Source organism: Jaculus jaculus, chromosome 8 (assembly GCF_020740685.1).
Source record: "Jaculus jaculus isolate mJacJac1 chromosome 8, mJacJac1.mat.Y.cur, whole genome shotgun sequence".
Lineage (NCBI taxonomy): Eukaryota > Metazoa > Chordata > Mammalia > Rodentia > Dipodidae > Jaculus > Jaculus jaculus.
Window position 1 is genome coordinate 28,022,837 of NC_059109.1, and position 18,648 is coordinate 28,041,484.

Sequence of the window (18,648 nt, forward strand, 5' to 3'; positions counted from 1 at the left end):
GATATCTGTAGCAGTATTCTTTTTGATGAGGATATTTTTAGCAAATGGGTCTTTGGTTCATCCATATGAGTTATTTCTTTTTCTGTTTCTGTGGAAGAACATAGCTGATTTTTTAAAATTAATTTATTTGATAAATAGAGAAAGAAGAAGAGGGAGACAGAGAGAGATAAGAGAGAGAAAGTGGGCATGTCAGACACTCTAGTCACTGCAAACAAACTCCACATTTTGCATCTGGCTTTACTTGTACTGAGGAATTAATCCTAGTCATTAGGTTTTGAAGGCAAGTGGCTTAACCACTGAGTAATCTCTCCAGCCTTTGATTTTTTTTTTTTGTAATGCATTGAATTTATAAATTACTTTTGGTAGGGTGGCAATTTTCATGTTTATTTTTATAATCTGTAATCACAGGAGCATGTCCCAACTTCTGACAACTTCATCAATGTTTTTCTATAAAATTTTCATTTTAGAAGTATTTCACTTCCTTGATGTGGTTGCTTGAATAGATGTCCGCTCCCCACCAATAGGTTTAGAAACTTATTAAAATTGTTTGTATTTCCAGCCACCTGGCTAGAAGAGGTCTCATTGGGTAGATTTTAGGATCCAGTCATAAGGGGTGTTGGTGGATTTGGAATTCCAGTCTAAAGATAGGCAAAGCACCTGAGGTCCTCCTGGAGTTCCTGACGTGTGCTCAGAGTGGTGTGGCTTTGCTGTTTTGCCCTGTGGCTTTTTCTCTCTCTGCTTGATCCTTTGAGAGGGAGCGAAATTCTGCCATTATGAAACTTCCCCTAGATCTGTCAGTTTGAATAAATATCCCTTCCTCCATGACTCTTCCTTGTTTGGAAGTTCATCTCAGTGAACTGGAGGCTGTCTAGTATATTTGGATGGGAAAATTTTGAAATATGTGAAATGCCATGGCTACTGTGAATGGAAATTTCTTGCTAATTTCTGGTATTCTTAGACTATTTTAAACATAGAATCATAGAATCTGCAAATAAAGAAAGTTGGACTAATTTCTTCGTAATTTCTATCCATTTTTTTCTTTCTTTCTAAGGCTTTAAACACCATGTTAAATAGCAGTTAGGAGAGTTGATACTCTTGTCTTATTCATGTTTTTCTCCATTTACCATGAAAATGGTTTTGGTTTAAGTTTAGGTTGAACGCTATCCTTCTATCCTTAATTTCTCCAGAGGTTTTATAATGAAGGTATTGTATTTTTAAAAGGCCTTTTCTATATCTACTGACATTAACATGTGCTTTCTGTCTAAATCTGATTTTTTGGTAAAGATTTATTGATTTTCATATGTTACCCCATCTCTATATCTCTTGTGTCAACCCTACCTGGTTGCAGTTAACAATATTTTTGGTATGTTCATGAACTCATTTTGCCATTATTTTATTATAATTTTTTGTGCCTATATTCATCAGGGATATTACTCTATATAGTTTTCTTTTCTTGCTGTGTCTATGATTTTGCTGTTAGTGTAATGTTGGCATCATTGAAAGAGCTATGGAGTGATATTCCCCTTTCAATTTTTGAGTCACTTTGAATAGCAGTGTTTTTTGATCATCTCTGAGGTCTGATAGAAAGCTACAGTGAATTCTATAGATCCTGTATTGTTTTTTAACAGTAGGATTTTGACTGCTTCATTCTCATTACTTATTGTATCTATTTAAATAATCTGTCTTCTCTCAGTTTCACTTTGGCACATCTTATGTGTCAAGACATTCATCCATTTCATCTCCATTTTCCAGTTTGTGCTGGGGACATTGATCAGTGATTAAAGGTGCTTCTATGCAAATCTGCCAGCTTGTGTTCAATTCCCTAACCATCCATATAATGTTGGATGAACATATTTTTGCAACATCCAAAGACTCTGGTGTGTCCCTGTATTCACATGTATAAATAACTCAAATAAGAGACTATTAAGAGTTATTTGTTGAATTATAAATAGATGAGACTAACAGGAATGTTGTGTATTTTGGGTTAATTGATTCATATTTAACATGGATAATAGCAGCACTAGAAAGACTTAAATGATCATATGTTGAACCAATAATTAATCAAGTAGAATATTTCCTTGAGCAAGAGAAAGAATTGGTTCTGCCTCTTTAGACAGGCTATCTGTATGATCTATATTGATAATAATGACACATAGAGAAAATCTATTAAGCCTCAAGGCAACAAAGGCACCCTAATTATAAAGAGAAATAGATTACAAACCATCACATGCTTTACTTGCCATAGAGCACTACCTTTGTAGCCATACAAACAGTGGGGACAAATATGGGCCATCTAGAATATACATTGCCCAAGTGCTATAGATTGGATGCTGAGACAAATATAATGTGTATACAAGAAATCCTAGGGATAAAGATGGCTTAGCGGTTAAGGTGCTTGCATGCAAAGTCTAAGGACACAAGTATAGTTCCTTAGTCCCCATATAAGCCAGATGTATACAAGGTGGTACATGTGTCTGGAGTTTGTTTGCAGTGGCTGCAGGGTCTGAAGTGCCCATTATCTCTATTGCTCCCTCTCTCTCTCTCTCTTTCTCTCTTAGAGCAATTAATAAAAACTAACAAAAATAGGGCTGGACAGACTGGAGAGATGGCTTAGCAGTTAAGCGCTTGCCTGTGAAGCCTAAGGACTCCGGTTCGAGGCTTGATTCCCCAGGTCCCACGTTAGCCAGATGCACAAGGGGGTGCATGCCTGGAGTTCCTTTGTAGTGGCTGGAAGCCCTGGCATGCCCTTTCTCTCTCTCTCTCTCTCTATCTATCTGCCTCTTTCTCTCTCTCTCTCTGTCACTCTCAAATAAATAAATAAAAATGAACCAAAAAATATTTTAAAAATAGGGCTGGAGAGATGGCTGAGCAGTTAAGGCATTTGCATTCGAAACCAAGGGGCCTAAATTCGATTCCCCAGGACCCATGTAAGCTAGATGCACAAGGGGCACATGTGTCTGGAGTTCATTTGCAGTGGCTAGAGACCCTGACATGCCTATTCTCTTTCTATCTGTCTCTCCTCTCTCTATCTCTCTCTGTTTGCAATAAATACATAAAGTTAAATAATAAAAATATTAGAAAAAAAACTTAAGAAAAACTGTTATCAAGTACACTCAATAATAAAGAAAATAAGCAGAAGAAAAAAATTAATCATCAAATAGACAGGAAAAGAAATCTCCAAAGTGGGAGTGTGAATGAAAGTAAAATGTGAAAATGTTAGGGGGAAAATATTTGTGATATGCATCAATAACTTACTGCATGTATATCCACATAGGGAATTCTGTATGAAAAATAATAGAAAATTTCAACACGTAACTAAATTCAGCTGAGGAAGAAGTCCACAGAAATAGATGGGTCATCTGGTGGAAGAAACCATCTTTGGAATCTGAAAGTAAACAGACATGAATAAAATGAAATTTCAGTATTTCATAATACAAAGGAAGTAGGGATCTTGAGGGGTAAATGTAGGGTTATATATGGGAAAATAATGTATCCATATTGGCAAAATAAAGAATGGTTTGTTTGTAAAAAACAAAGTTAGCAAGAGGTACATTTTTAAATTACATATCAGGGAAAAAAAAAACAGTTTATCATTAATGAAATGTAGGTGTGTGAGAGAAAGACATTCTGAAATATGAAAAGAGAAAGTATAGTAAATAGCCACTACATCTGAGAGAAGAACTCAGTGTACAAATCATAAAATGAGAACACATTAAACCCTACTGGATGCTATGCAGTTTTCATTCCCATTAGTTAAAGCTACTTGTGGGTTCACCTTACTATTTCACTGCTTTCATATCTCTTATCCTTTGTTAATGCTTTGCACTGCAAAGGGACACATTTCGTCCTTCTTTTATTATTCTACTAGCCTCTAATTATACCAAAACTACACTGCTATATTTTATAAAACTTGCCTTCACTCTCTGCCACACTAATATCAGTAAATCCAGGATGCTAAGGAGTTGGATTTTTCAATAGCTTTAAAACATGATTTGTAATCAAATTTGAGAAAAATCAAGTTTTTATGTTGTATAGTTTGAGGATGTGAGGATTCTAAAGCTGAAACATATTTCTTTTTGCAGGGCATAAAATTTAGCACAACCCTTGTTGAGAAGTCATATCTCAAATCATACCTTCCATGGCTCAGGGTCCATTTTAAAAGACGTGGCAGAAAGAATTTAAGAGCCAAAGGAAGGGTAGGACCTCTTACAACATGCTCCTCCAGACACAAAATGGTCTGGATATCCATGACCTCAGAGTGCCTGACACTACCTACACAAGACCATCATAATAGGAGGAAAAGATCCTGACATCAAAATAAAAGCGAGATTGATTGGGAGGGGGGATAGGATGGAGGGTGGAGGTTCAAAGGGGAAAGTGGGGGGAGGGAGGGAAATACCATGGGATATTGTTTACAACTATGGAAGTTGTCAATAATAAATAAATAAATAAATAAATAAATAAATAAGTCATACCCAGAGCTGGGCATGGTGGCACATGCCTGTATTCCCAGCACTTGGGAGGCAGAAGTAGGAGGATTGCCATGAGTTCAAGGCCACCCTGAGACTACATAATGAATTCCAGGTCAGCCTGGGCTACAGAAAGATCCTATCTCAAAAAGGAAAAAAAAAAAGTCATACCCATTTATTGATTATAATAATGAGAATGGAGAAAATCTGTCAAAAATATGTAACCATATTCATGAGGAGTTCCATTCAAACATTTATGGAGATACACATTGAGATGGTATGTACATAAATGAAGTAGTGAAAAGAATGAAAAAGGGAAGTCATGACAAATGTTAGCCTGGCAGCAGTTAACAACATAGGACTTGGGACAGTGTAGAGAGTTACAGAGGCTAATAAAAGTATACTTATCATTTAGTTGATGATACAAATTTGGTTGCTTTTGTCATTTTATATTTATGCAAGAAGTCTATTGCAGTGTGCTGTAATTTTATTAGCTACCACCTGTAAGTTGTAAAGAACATATTTTGATTTCTTTACTCCCCTCTTATCATTGTTAAGATGTAGACATTATCTAAAATGTCACATTTAGTAAGCTGTTAAAAGTGAATAGTGCATGAATAAAAAAATACACCAGATATGTTAAGCAACCTTGGGATCCTTACATTGTTATGCTCTGATTTATTTCTTAAATGTTTCTAACTACACATTTATTCTATATCAGTGACTTCATAAGACAACAAGAAAATTTCACACACACACACACACACACACACACACACACACACACACACAAATAAATAAAATAAAATGTTGAAAGGACCAGTGGATTCATTTTAACTGAAACATTATCAGTAAAAGGCTTTGGTGTTAATTTTTTCCTTCTGTTGGAGGTACTTATCTTTGGACCTTCATCTGACAGAACCGAATCAATACTCGATTGAATCTGGAGTACCCATAACATTATTATAGCCTATGCTGTATGGCAACTGCTTGGTTAGCTGTATTACAGGGTTTTCTTTTCTCTCAGACTTCTATCTTTACAAGCCCTGTGTGCTGTACATTTTAATCACCGCTATAAATAAGGAGGCATGGTCAGAGGAATTATGTTAGCTACATTGGTGATATTTACTTACAAGCTTCAGAGCTGTTGATAAAATTAAATTTGGCCTAATTTTTAAAATGTGTGGTTATTTGTTCCTTCAAAAAGACTTAACATGCTTAACTTATATGGTTGATTATGAAGAGCTAGCAAGAGATCTGTAAAAAATCACTTCAAATTCTAGCTTACTAAGGACATTATCATTCCCAGACCTGTCTCCTGAGGAATAGTGGCTGGGGAGGTGAAGACTGTAGGATATCCTTAAGTTTACTGACTTGTGGGAACTGTTTCAATTTTCTCTTTCATTTGGAATAGATTACGTTGGCTAAGAAAAGCTGGAGACATGGGTAGTTCCTGGACTCATTCTGTAGGAAGCACTTAGCAAACAGCTGGTCAGTTCTGTGAATCAAACAAAGACCCCCTATTTGGTCATTGAAGAGAATGAGGGAGAGAAGTAGCTAGATGAAGATCTGATCAGGCAGCAGCAACCCTAAGAAGTAGGACCCAAAATATTGTCTCTGATATGTGACCCAGGAAGGTTACCACAGAAATACATAGGAAAAAAAAAAAAAAAAAGTTTTGCTGAGTGGAAGTTGCTGTGTATTTATGGGTTGAAATCTAAGACAAGCCTACAAATCCTACCCACAAGAACAGTGAACTTAGCCTGCTATCAAAGTAGGAAAAGAATTAGTGTTCCTTTCTTTCATGAACTTGAATCAGAGAAAACCTAAATAGAAAAATGAACTACTTAACAACATGGATACTTTCAAGAAATTCCTCCATAGAAGTACAAACTAAGTATGCATTTTAAAAGTGATATACAAGATTTCTGTGAAAGAAAAAGCTAAAGAGATGTTTTGAACATAATCAATAATAATGGCCAAGTAATTGAGTACGATTTCTATGAAAATCATTTAAAAAGACATTATAATTAGGTAATAAATAGGGGAATTTCTAACTCTCCAATGACTTAAAATGAAGAGAGGTCCAGATTACTTAAGAAAAGAATATCTTATTACTTAAGAAAAGAAGAGAATGTATAGACAGGAGAAAATGTCACTACCTAAAACCAAACATCAGAGAAGACACATATGATTCAGAATTCAGTGAACACAGATGAAAGGAGGAGAAAGAGGGTTATTTGAAAATGAACGCTGAAAATACATTAAATTATAAATACTTTTAAAGGCTACCTAATGTCAAAGAAACCTTTTGTGTGTTTGTGCATGTGTGTACTTGTCTGTATACATATGAGATTCAGGCAGTAAATTCAGTGATATTGTTAAGAATTCCATACCCCTTTACCTGCATTTTTTTTCCCCCTGAGGTAGGGTCTCACTCTATACCAGGTAAACCTGGAATTCATTATGTTATTTTAGGGTGTCCTCAAACTCACATTAATCCTCCTAATTAGGCCTTTCCCAGTGCTGAGATTAAAGATGTATGCCATCACACCTGGCCTCAACTCCTTTTGGATTCACATTTCAATCTTAATATACTTCCTAAGCTGTTCCTTTTGATAAAAATGCTAAGTAAATATTAAATAAAATTATTTTTCCAAAGATTAAATGGTATTTTTAAAATTATTGTTTAGAACATTTGCACTATCTACTTCTTAACTTAAATGAAACTTTATTTCAAATAAAGAAGTAAAAAGTGCTATTATTAGTGAACCAAGCCATTTATTAAAAAGACCCACAGGGTGCATATTGCTCTGTAAGCTATTAAGTGTGATTTCAAGAAGTAGAAGATAAATATATATGTATAGATTTTCAAATACAGGTTGAAATACTAAATACAATATATATCATTTTTAAGTTTAGAAACTCATGTGACAATAAAAATACTTAAATAGAACAAAAATATTTAGTTGGTATAGGTACACACACAAAAATAATGGATCCAAATTTCCATGAAAGATTGATTCTTTGTCATATAAGTACTAATATTAATTAAATGTGCACTATTCCCATGATTTATATAAAAAAATCAAAACTTGAATATTTAAACATCTTTAATGCTTTAAAAACTTTAAAAACTTTAATACTTTAAAGATAACCAATAAACAATACTGGCATGTAATCATATATGTGTCATATAATTTAAGTGAAGCATCACTATTTTGCTGGATGGTTAATAGACTTTTATGGAAATAGTTAAATTGTGTCTTTGCTAATTTATGATGATATATTTACAGTGTTATGCTGACATACACTGGAAAAGACTGGAAGAAAGCAGTTGACTACTGCAAACTGCTCAGTATCAACTGTCTAGATGAAAGATGGACTCTCAATATAACTGGAAGATTCAGAGTAAGTACTTTAATGCATGGCAAAGTAATTTAGCACTTTAAAATACAATAGCTTCAGCTACTCTGTATTTCAAATGTTTTATTAATCTATATCAATTAGAAATGGGAAGTTTTTAAATATATTTTTTATTATTTGAGAGAGAGAAAGAGTCAGACAGAGAGACAGAGAGAGAGAAGAGTGGAGGGAGGGAGGGAGGGAGAAAGAGAGAGAGAGAGAGAGAGAGAGAGAGAGAGAGAGAGAGAGAGAGAGAGAGATTGAGAAAGAATGGGCACTACAGGGCCTCCAGGCACTGCAAAAGAACTCCAGATGCATGGACCACCTTGTGTGGGTCCTGGGGAATTGAACCTGAGACTTTTGGCTTTTCAGATAAGTGCCTTAACCACTAAGCAATCTCTCTATCCTGGGGAGTTTTAACTTATAAGATATATTTTGATAGAACATTTTTAACTTTGCTAGGCAATGCTATTATTATTATAATTATTATATAATTAATTGTACTCTGGCCATATATCTATGTATATCAGTTACTAATGCCTGAAAATTATGAAGTAAGTAGGTAATAAAATATTTCTAACTGTTCTTTGTTGACATGTCTAAAGCGCATTTTAATTTATTGGATATTATTTAAAATCACTTTACAAATATACATTCTTATATATTGTGTATGACATATCCTACAACCCAGAAATTCTAAATAGTGTATTGGAGAAATTATTAGGGAGAGACATGTACAACAACTTCTATTCCTAATTTGAATCTATCTCAAGCTTGCTGATAGGGAATAGATGAATTCACCACATCATAGTAATCAGTTCAACTGAAACAAGTGACTTAAATGCATACATGATAGCTGGCATGATTTAATACACAGGGATATCTAACCAGTTGAATTTAAAATCGTTTTCATGTGCAAGCATAAAGAGCTGAGTTCAAAACCCAGCACACATATGAAATGACTGGAATGATTGTGTATGTCTGTAATACCATTGATGAGTTGAGCAGAGACTAGGAATCACTAGTAGGTTCCTGGTCAACTTATGTAATGGAAAGCTGATGTTTCTTGATATTTTATTTTTTTAAATTTTATTTATTTATTTGCAAGCACACACACACACACACACACACACAGAGAGAGAGAGAGAGAGACAGACAGACAGATACAGAGAAAATGGGTATGCCAGAGCCACTGCAAATGAACTCCAAAAGCATGTGCCCTTGTGCATCTGGCTTACATGGGTCTTGGGGAATTGAACCTGGTTCCTTTGGCTTTGTGGGCAAATGCCTTAACTGCTAAGTCATCTCTCCAGCCCGAAAGCTGATTTTTTTTTTTAACACAATCTTTATGATAAGAGTTCTTGTAGTTACTACACAAACTTTGAAAATGTTCACACTATTTAAAAGTCAAAATATATAGTTTCAGGTGATATGGCTAAATCACACATATGCAAGAAAATGTGACATGCAATATAGCCACTGATGGCTATCATTAATGTATACCTAATTTTTTTTTACAATATATAAAAGACAGTATCTAGATATAATACCTAAAGTAAGTGAACAAGACTATATTCAACACATTTTAAAAATTTCACTAGACCTGGGTACTCACATCTGATAAGGGAGTGTTTGGATTCTATGTGCTCCAGGTGGGTGAGGTGCACAGTGTGTTTGGTGCCTGCATCTTTGGGGCCTATGAGCTACAGGATGGTGAGTGGCCCAGGGGGGCTATGGTCTCCAGGAGGGTGAGGTGCTCAGTTTCGGGCCTGAGTACTCAGGGCAGGTGAGACGCTTGGACTGTTTGGGGCCTGTGAGCCCACCCTGTGCAACACACATCTCAGTGGGCTCCTCTCCCCATCTCATGCCTCCTGCATCAGCAGATATTTTGGGCCTCAGCCATCATCTCTGATCATGCTGAGCCAAGCCACCAGCTGTCTCTGCTCACCAACCCCATGGACCAGGCTGAAGCACAGGGAGTCGGCTACCCCATACCCACCTCCCTGACAATCCCCCTCTCCACTGATGGCATCCACCTACCACTGCCCCCTTGAGACATCACTCTCATCACAGATTGGGAGCATAAAAGTATCTGGTAACCACCTGCCATGGAGTTCCAGTGAGTCCGTTACAATCTGCTCAGCTGGTTACAGTAGGGAGGCAGGGAAAAGTGCTACAGCCCCTGAGCCCCACAGGCAAGGCACTGCTATGATTATGGGCTGAAGAGATTCAAGATCTCAAACAACAGTTCTCATATCAGCCACCAGCCCAGAGCCACAGGTGCACTTACAAACTCTACAACCTGCACATCTGTAGATATAAGGCCATACCACTCCAACTCAGTTCAAACCACAAATATAATACTCACTGAAGATCATACAAGGGCTAATACTTGCTTCCTCTTTAATAAAACAGATTTTCACACTGATATCGGTAGCCCCCAATGGGTGCAAAAAAAACCTCACAAAAAAAACAAAAAAAAAAGCAAGACAAACTGAGAGATCTCCACCAAAGTTGCCTAGTTTACAATGGAAGTCTCCAATGAAAACATAGAGGAGACAATAGAAATCTGATCCCAAAATGAAAACACAGTAAGTATTTTTTTTTAAATCTCATCCAGCTGAAATAGAAGGAAATCATCATCATCAAAAAAAAAAAAAAACAGGGGCTGGAGAGATGGCTTAGCGGTTAGGCGCTTGCCTGTGAAGCCTAAGGACTCCGGTTCGAGGCTCGGTTCCCCAGGTCCCACGTTAGCCAGATGCACAAGGGGGCGCACGCGTCTGGAGTTCGTTTGCAGAGGCTGGAAGCCCTGGCGCGCCCATTCTCTCTCTCCTCTATCTGTCTTTCTCTCTCTGTCTGTCGCTCTCAAATAAATAATTTAAAAAAAAAAAAAAAAAAACAATCACATGAATGAAATTGAGTGAAATAATCTCTTACAACACAGAGCTTTCATCACTAAGCTTAATTAAAGAAAACCATAGAGACCTCACAAGAGTGATAAATGAAGGTGAGTTGAAAAATACAGGATCTCAATAACTAGTTGATTAAGATTAATTAAGAGATGATTAAATTCAAGAATGAATTCCAAGAAATATGAATAAAATCAAATCATGACCTGAAAGTGGAACTTGAGAAAGGGATGGATGTGATACAGAAAAGTGAAAGGGAAAACAGAAATCAAATAGAGCTTAGAATGGTCTCTCTAGAAGCCCTCACTAACCAAGTAGATAAAGTGGAAGATAGAATCTCATATCTTGAATACAAGACAGAAGAGATTTCTCTGGAGTCCAAAAACTTTGATAAGTACAAAAAAAAATCATGTGAACAGAATATGAGTGAATTAAAGAAAACTTTCCCACTCTCTCAAAAGAGAGACCCATCTGTATTCAAGAAGCATACAGAACCCCAAATAGTCTGGACCAAAGAAGAAACTCCAAGGAGCATCATAGTTAAAACTGTAAATGATGGAAACATAGACAGAGTGCTAAAGGCAGTGAGAGAAATCACTCATTACACACAATGGCAATCCTATACAATTTACCTCAGATTTTTCAATGGAAACCCTGAAAGCTAGAAAGGCTTTTAATGGAGCACTTCAAAGTCCAGAAAGTGATGGCTTCCCACACAAATCAGTGTACCCAGTGAAATCAGCTCTCACATAAGCCAGTTATGTAATTATATGAACACAAAGCCAAACATACAGAGACTTTTTCAGGGAAAACTCCACACAGCGGAGCCAAACAACCAACCTCAGGAGCCTATAAGAGGAAGCTCACAATAACCAAAACTGAAGCAGGCACGAACTCATTCAAGGCCCAAGAAACTAACAAATCCAATAAAGCCTACAACATGGCAGGAATTAAATGAAACCACATACTGATATGATTAACTATTAATGGTCTTAACTCACCCATCAAGAGACACAAATTAACAGGGTTGATCAGAAAAAATGGATCCTTCCAACTGCTGCCTTCAAGAAACCCACCTCCCAACTAAGGATAGACACTTCCTCATGGTTGAAAGGATGGAAAAGGACATTCCAAGCAAAGAGAAATAAGAAGCAACCAGGTCTCCTGATAAAAGATTTCAAACTAAAAGTAATAAAAATGGAGAAAGAAGGACATATTTTACTCATCAAAGGAATGATACAATAAGAGAACATACAATCATGAATCTGTATGCACAAACACCAGTGCACCACAGTTTACAAAGCAAAACCTACTTGATGCCAAACCAGAAATAAATCCCAATGCCATCATTGTAGGGGACTTCAATACCTAACTATCATCAGTAGACAGGTAATCTAAGCAGAAAATGAACAGAGAAATCATGGATATTAACAATACCATAGATCTATTAGACCTAACAGACATCTACAGAAAATTCCACTCTAATTACACAGAACACATTCTTCTCAGCAGCCCATCATATATTAGGGCACAAAGCATACCTCCATAAATTCAGGAAAATTGACATAACTTTCTGCATCATATCAGAACAGAATGTGTTAAAGTCAGAATTTAACAACGAAACAGTTAAAATTCACACCAGCTCCTGGAGAATGAACAATGCACTATTAAAAAATGAAAAGGTTGTATAAGAATTTTTTTTTAAGTGTAAAATTTATAAAACTGAATGATAACGAAAATGCAGCATACCAAAAGTTATGGGACACAATGAAGGCAGACATAGGGGAAATTTTCTAACACTAAATACGTTTATATCAAAGACAGAGAGACCTCAAATTCATAACCTAACAATCTACCTAAAGTCATTGAAAATCCAAGAACAATCAAACACTGATAGTCCTAGATGGAAAGAAATAATTAAGATAAGAGCTGAAATTACTGAATTGGAAATTAAGAAAACAATTAGGAAAATTGGTAAAACCAAGAGCTGGTTGTTTGAAAAAATGAAGATTGATAAACACCTGGCCAATTTGATCAAATAAAAAAAAAAAACAGAGAGATGTCTCAAATGAACAAAATTTGAAATGAAAAGGGAGAAGTTAGTACAAATAGCAAAGAAATTAAAATTATCATCAGCACATATTTCCAAAAACTCTATTCCACAAAATCGGATAACCCAGAAGAAATGGATAAATTCCTACACTCATATCACCTACCAAAACCAAATCCATAATGAATCAGTCTTCTAAACAAACCTATTATGTCCATTGAGATTGAAAATGTAATCAAAAACATCCTCAAAAGGAAAAGTCCAGGACCGGATGGATTCTCAGCTAAATTCTACCAAGCCTTTATCAAAGAACTTCAAAACACTTTTCTTAGCTTACTAACATAACTGGAGAACAGTGAACATACTCCCTGACTCTTTCTATTGTGCTAGCTAGCATCACCCTGATATCAAAGCCAGACAGAGATACAACAAGAAAACGACCTATATCCCTGATAATCTTAGATGCAAAAATCCTGAACTAAATACTTGCAGACTGAATTGAACTACACATAAAAAGCTTTATCCAGCTCAATCAAGTAGGCTTCATCCCAGGGATGTAGGGATGTTTCAACATACAGGAATTGATTAACATGATATACCACATAAATAATCTTAAACACAGAACCATATTATCATTTCAGTTGATGGAGAGAAGTTGACAAAATACAGTACTACTCCATTATCAGAACACTGGAGAGACAGAGAGGAGTTATATCTCAACATAGTCAAAGAACCTAAAGCCCAAATCATACTTAATGGGGAAAGAATCATGGAGTTCCCATTAAAGTTGGCAAAAGCAGGAGAGTCCATGCTTACCACTGCTCTTTAACATAGCACTAGTAATCCTTGCCCAAGCAATAAGACAGGAGAAAGATTCAAAAGTGTTATAAATTGGAAAGGAAGAAGTCAAACTAGCCCTATTTGCAGATGACATGATCCTCTACATAAATGACACAAAAAACTTTACCATAAAACTTGTTAGGGTGATAAATTCCTTCAGCATAGTGGCAGAATAAAAAATCAACACAGGAAACTCAGTAGCTTCTTATACTCCAAATACAAAGATATAGATATTGAAGCACCTCCTACCCCCACCCCCCAAAAAAAAAAACAAACACCTAGGAATAACACTAACCAAGGAAGTGAAAGACCAATATAATACAGCCATAAAAAATATTTAGAAACTGAGGAAGACAGGAGAACATGGAAAGACCTCTCATGCTCCTGGATAGATAGAACTAATATTATGAAAATGGCAATTCTACCTAAAGCAATACACAGAGTTAATGAAATACTAATAAAAATCCCTGCATCTTTCTTCACATATTGAAAAATATGCTTTTGATAATTTAAATAAATGGCCCCCAATATATTCTATTGTTAAAAAAAAGAAAAATATGTTTTCAAAATTCTCACGGAATGGTAAAATGCCCCAGATATCCAAACATATCCTCAGCAAAAGAAACACCTCTGGAGTTATCACCATACCTGACCTAAAGCTATACTACAAAGACATAGTAACAAAAATAGCATGGTACTCAAATAAAAACAGACCTATAAACCAATAGAAAATAATTGAAGACCCATCCCTTAGTTCACAAAACTACAGCTATATTTTCTTAGAGAAGGGAACCAATGGTGTCCATTGGAGAAAGGATATCATCTTCAATAAATGGTGCTGGACAAATGGGATAACTATAATTAGAAAAATGAAACAAGAACCAATGATCTCACCACACACAAAAATCAACTCCAAATGGATTAAAGACCTCAATATATGAACTGAAATACTCAAAATACTACTTGAAATAATAGGGGGAACTTTCCATGACATAGGAGTAGGAAAAGTCTTCTGTAACAATACCCCAGTAGCCCAGGAAATTCAACAATCTTTCAGCCAGTGGGATCTCATGAAGCTTAAATTTTTTTGTCCCATCAAATATTCCATAACCTGAGGCAACATAGTACAAACAGAATGGGAGAAAATTTGTGCCTGCTATATCACTGACAGAGGCCTAATATCTAGAATCTACAAAGAACCAAAATAATAATAATAATAAAAAGTCAAACAAGCCAGGAGTGGTGGCGCATGCCTTTAATCCCAGCACTTGGGAGGCAGAGGTAGGAGAATTGCCGTGAGTTCAAGGCCACCCTGAGACTACAGAGTTAATTCCACAGTGAGACCCTACCTCGAAAAACCAAAAAAAAAAAAAAAAAAAAAGTCAAACAATCCACTCATAAACAGAGCAGAGAAAATAGGGGATTCTCAAAGGAAGAAATACAAATGGCTAATATTAACTTAAGAAAATGTTCAATATCCTTAATCATCAGGAAAATGCAATTTGAAACAAGTATAATATTCACCTTACTCCAGTCATGACAGTAATAAGTAAAATATCAAATTACAATAAATATCCTCCTGGATATCCACGTGTGTGTGTGTGTGTGTGTGTGTGTGTGTGATGTGTGGTATATGAGTATGTATTTGCCCTTTGCACTCCCATATAGTAGTCAGAGGGGAACTTTGGATGTCTCAATCCATCTCCCTTCTGCCCATTCGTTTTTGAGCCAGAACCTCTTGCTGATACCGAAGCTTGCCATTTTCCCCCAAGTTCCAGAAATTTTCGAGTCTCTACTTTCCTACAGCACCAGGGTTCCAGACATATTAATGTGAAACCTGGGGATCTAACTCAAAGTCTTTTGGATCTCTTCAGGCCTTCCTGCTTGCACTGAAATTACTCTTAACTGCTGAGTCATCTCCCCACCCTGTTGTGTCTCCAGTTTTGACATTAAAATAAGAGATCCCTTTCATGTATTTTCTGGAGTGCTGGAAATGTTAAAAAGGCATTAGAGGACTTCTCCATGAATCAGCCACTTTGTTTACACCTTCCAGAGTGTAAGGAATATCAGAACATACTAAACTGATTGCAGGCATTCTCAAGCAAAAGGAAGTTCAGAAAGGGTCAAAGGTCATATACTTCTGAAGGTCACCTCTATAATCATCTAGAGGTTCGTAATTTTTAATTAGTTCAAAAGTTCCCTATTGAATTTTATTTTACTTAGGGGGGAAAAAAACATAGCTATTGCAAGCTGTGACTAGTCTGGCCTAGATATTAATAGTTAGGGGCCTGGAAACAAGGATACAAAGAGCATGAAGTGAACTGAGTTTCAAGAGATTTTTAATCAGTTCTGGTGGCCAGTGGTGAATGGATGGTACTTGTATTGCACATTTGTATAACAAAGAATCTAAAAGGAAACAGATCAACACTTTGGTAATGATCTGGTTACCCTTGTAAATGGAATAAAATGAGTATTATAATCAGAACAACAAAAGATTTTTCTCTTTTCATTATACATGTAGTTGAAATTCTGTAAGTGTAAGGCAAACCACGTGGTGCAGCTAAGATGAGGAAATTACTGTTGAATAGAGCAGACACAAAAATATTAGGGAAGAAAGAGGCTTGTAGGTGAGAACCTTATTAATTCTAGGTCATATTCTTCATTATGAGTTAAATTTTCTACTTTCAACTCATTTACTTTTTAAATAAAATGGCATATGAATGTCAAGCTCACTCGCCGAAATTGTGATGAAGAATATCTAACCAAGCCCTCTCACATTGTCCATGGCTTTCTCAATACTAGTAATATAATAGCTTATGTGATAAATAGCTGTTGCTTTCCAATGGACAATGTTAGGTTCCTAACGAAACCCCATAAGAAAGGGCAACTGAAAAAGTTAAGAGGTCATGAAAAAATATTTTTCTTGATATATTCATGTTTATAAAAAGAAACAGTGGCATCATATTCATGTCAAAACGTTGATGTCATATACATCCTTGTGTGCCCATGCTATACTATTACTCCAGTAAAGTTATAGGTGATGCGTGATCAATTATCTATGGCTTATAACCATAAATCTGGATCTTTTCATAGCATTCCAGTCATTTACAAACAACTTTATTTTCTATATTTTTCACATATTGAGCAGATATTTATTGTTTGAGCCCATTAAGCTATTTACATATACTGATATTCTGGCTTAGAAATAGTGATTTCTGAGCCAGATGCGGTGGTGCATACCTTTAATCCCAGCACTTATGAGGCAGAGATAGCAGGATTACTGTGACTTCTAGACCTGCCTAGAAATACATAGTGGGTTCCAGGTCTGTCTGCCTACCCTAAAGTGAGACCCTACCTTGGAAAAACCAAAAATAAAATAAATTAAAATAAAATAAAAGTTGATTTATGTTCCTTATGCTATCAATGAAAATGTTACTCCAGCTTTAGACACAATTGTTGTGGTTCTGTTCTCTCACCACTGATCCAGGAATACAGCAATAAGCCTTCAGGATTTGTTTTATGTCATCTAAATCCACTATAAAGCTTCACTAAAGAGCCAACAAAAATATAAAATTTGAAATTCAAGTTTTAACTATACCATCTGCTTTATTCATATCTTCTATTTGCATCCCTTAGTTAAATCTTTTTTTAAAACAATTATCTTCAACACGAGTGACTTATACAATCTCACACTGAAAAAAATAAAGCTCAAATTAGAATTCCATATGAATACAATTTGCATTGAGGTAGAATTAAGAGCATTTAAATTTTGGTTGCAACAATAGACAATTTAAATAGAGTCAATCATTTTTATTTCTCTATTTATCTGTCAACAATTCCACTGCCCAAAAAATATTCAGAGCAATTTTAAGGTTTAGATAATTAAATGTTGCACAAAACAGGCTTTGTAAGTTTTAAACAGAGTTCCAATGTCATCATATTCCTTTTGATTTTATGTAGAATAGCTGCCATGTCCACTCCTTTAAGTTCATAGAAGAAGTCAGAATTTCCCTTGTCTTGGGCCTTTAGTCCAGATATTTTTACCTAAATATATGGCTTCCAGACTTCATTCTATTTAGATATTATCTGCAACACTGTTTTCACAGTCAGTCCTTCCTTAGATACCTGATTGAACATCTAGAATACTTATTTCCTGCTGCTACATGTTGTTTCGTTTCCTCTTTACTTGTTTTAATAAATACTTTTCCTAGGGAGCTCTGCAGAAATGTCTTTTCACCTCATATAGAAAGAGCTACTACTGACCAAAGGAATTGTTCCAGTCGAGTCCAGACAGTGAATTTATGAGTTTATTAGATTTTTATTTTTTTATATATATATTTTGAAGTAGGGTTTCAGGCTAGCTCAGGCTGACCAAGTTTATTAGAGTTTTGATAGATGCATAAGTGACTCAAAGGCAGCACCAAAACACTCTCACCCCCATAGTGATGAGTCATGGAAGCTTAATCACTAGGTTTCCCTGGACAACTTGCAGTCAGCTTCTCCATAGGAGATCTCCTCTCCTCCTAGCACATATTTAATGTTTCTGGAGGCTAGGGGAGGAGCTAAGCAAGTTTTGAGGAAAGTATCTAAGCCTTACAAGTATCTTGCATGTTTCATGAGCCTCAAGAGCCTACCTCCTCCTTCTAGAAGGAAATGTTTCAAAACATGGGTAAAAAAACTTCCAATGGCATAGTATATTTTACTCCTGCAATTAAAAAATTACTATAGAACAACTCAATAAATTCTTGAAATGTGGGCTGGAGAGATGACTTAGCAGTTAAAGCGCTTGCCTATGAAACCTAAGGACTAAGGTTAGATTCCCCAGAACCCACGCCAGATATACATGGTGGTGCATAAGTCTGGAGTTCATTCATTTACAATGGCTAGAGGCCTTGGCACACTCATTTTCTCTCTCTCCCCATCTCCTCTCTCTCAAATAAATAAATAAATAAATAAATAAAAATAGGATAAAAAC